This window comes from Schistocerca gregaria, chromosome X, assembly GCF_023897955.1.
Source record: "Schistocerca gregaria isolate iqSchGreg1 chromosome X, iqSchGreg1.2, whole genome shotgun sequence".
NCBI classification, from domain to species: domain Eukaryota; kingdom Metazoa; phylum Arthropoda; class Insecta; order Orthoptera; family Acrididae; genus Schistocerca; species Schistocerca gregaria.
In genome coordinates this window covers 854,256,801-854,259,191 of record NC_064931.1, presented here as the reverse complement: position 1 = coordinate 854,259,191, position 2,391 = coordinate 854,256,801, and the positions used below count along the sequence as shown (strand labels likewise).

General features: G+C 41.7%; 1 non-coding gene across 1 annotated transcript; it reads left to right on the top strand.

Moving 5' to 3' along the window:
• The first annotated feature begins 1,270 nt into the window (after window positions 1-1,270).
• Trnas-cga (transfer RNA serine (anticodon CGA)) lies at window positions 1,271-1,345 on the top strand. The gene has a single exon. It is a non-coding gene; the product is annotated as a tRNA-Ser (tRNA).
• Window positions 1,346-2,391: the final 1,046 nt, after the last annotated feature.

The following is a 2,391-nucleotide window of genomic DNA, read 5'->3' as shown; positions in this document are numbered from 1 at the left end:
GTTTTGATTAGTGTTACAAGGCCAGATCAGTCAATCATCCAGACTGTTGCACCTACAACTACTGAAAAGGCTGCTGTCCCTCTTTAAATTTTGATAAAACACAGTATATACAGTTCCGTACAGTAAATGGCACAACTCCAGTAATAAATATAGAATTTGAACAGAAGTCTGTAGCTAAGGTAGAATTTTCAAAATTTTTAGGTGTGTCCATTGATGAGAGGTTAAACTGGAAGCAACACATTGATGGTCTGCTGAAACGTCTGAGTTCAGCTACGTATGATATTAGGGTTATTGCAAATTTTGGTGATAAGAATCTCAGTAAATTAGCTTACTATGCCTACTTTCATTCACTGCTTTCGTATGGTATCATATTCTGGGGTAATTCATCGTTGAGTAGAAAAGTATTCATTGCACAAAAACGTGTAATCAGAATAATTGCTGGAGCCCACCCACGGTCATCCTGCAGACATCTATTTAAGGATCTAGGGATCCTCACAGTAACCTCACAGTATATATATTCCCTTATGAAATTTGTTGATAATAATCCAACCCAATTCAAAAGTAATAGTAGTGTGCATACCTATAACACCAGGAGAAAGGATGATCTTCACTATGCAGGGTTAAATCTGACTTTGGCACAGAAAGGGGTAAATTATGCTGCCACAAAAGTTTTTGGGCACCTACCAAACAGCATCAAAAGCCTGACAGAAAGCCAACTAACATTTAAAAATAAATTAAAAGAATTTCTAGATGACAACTCCTTCTACTCATTGGCTGAATTTTTAGATATAAACTAAGAAAAAAAAAATTCTGGAAACATCCCCTAGGCTGTGGCTAAGCCATGTCTCCGCAGTATCCTTTCTTTCAGGAGTGCTAGTTCTGCATGGTTCGCAGAAGAGCTTCTGTAAAGTTTGGAAGGTAGGAGACGGATACTGGCAGAAGTAAAGCTGTGAGTACCGAGCCTGAGTCGTGCTTCGGTAGCTCAGTTGGTAGAGCACTTGCTCGCGAAAGGCAAAGGTCTCGAGTTCGAGTCTCGGTCGGGCACACAGTTTTCATCTGCCAGGAAGTTTCATATCAGCGCACACTCCGCTGCAGAGTGAAAATCTCATTCTGGAAACATCCCCTAGGCTGTGGCTAAGCCATGTCTCCGCAGTACCCTTTCTTTCAGGAGTGCTAGTTCTGCATGGTTCGCAGAAGAGCTTCTGTAAGGTTTGGAAGGTAGGAGACGGATACTGGCAGAAGTAAAGCTGTGAGTACCGAGCGTGAGTCGTGCTTCGGTAGCTCAGTTGGTAGAGCACTTGCCCGCGAAAGGCAAAGGTCCCGAGTTCGAGTCTCGGTCGGGCACACAGTTTTAATGTGCCAGGAAGTTTCATATCAGCGCACACTCCGCTGCAGAGTGAAAAAATCTCATACTGATAACCCTGTGTATACATTTGCATGACAGATGTGCTGTTTACAGAGTTAGTGGCTGAATTACTTGTAATTTTCACATGCCGGACGCTGCTGCTATGCTTTTACCTGTTTGCTTGTAAAAGGTATTCCCCATTACTAACCATAGTTTTATATAGGCCTGATGTCTGCATAGCATAATTTCTGAAGCGTGATCGGATGTGAATAGTGGACGCTATACATCTCTGGAAACTTATATTGTGCTCATATCACACAGAGCGAATGTTTTAAGGAAATAGTTTTGTCGTTTTACAGTTCAATAACATAGTTTATCGTAGAGAAACCGGGAAGAAGGACGTATGTCACACACTTGAAATGTATTTCTTACATTGTAATATTAACAGCACTGCATTCCATGTGACTGATAGGTCGAAAACGCAAGCGATCTAACATTATAGCCCGTTTTAAGTGCAGAACGTTGTAGCCTTAGGAGTGCGTTGTTTATGTTCTGTCTTACCGATACCTTCCAGGTACTGATCCAAGTCTCTGGAATAATAATTGATAGCTTGGTTGATTTACATAAAAATGCTTCGAACACTTTCTGTCTGGCGCTCCACCGCGCAAAAAAATCTCCCGTTTCTTGTTCTTCTTCACTGTCTGCTATTATATCTCAACACTTTCAAATCTGTTCGTATACATCGATAAGGAATGCTCATCTCCTCGACATGGCGCATCTCGAGAAATCTTGTGTACTTGGATGGGCGAGGACTCGGCAAGCTCCATTCATTCACAAGACGTGGAATGTAGCGGTCAACTTCTGCTCGATTGCAGATTAAATAGGTAATGGTGCTGTGGGGTGTGTTGGTCAATGGCAGTGTGAGGGAGTCTTTCAGTCTCCAATTTCACCCTAAGACTGCGAGAATGCTCTATGACTACCATCAGCACAGAGATAAATCGTAAATTAAGTACTATGGTCGAAGGATTAGAAATATGTAGTACACT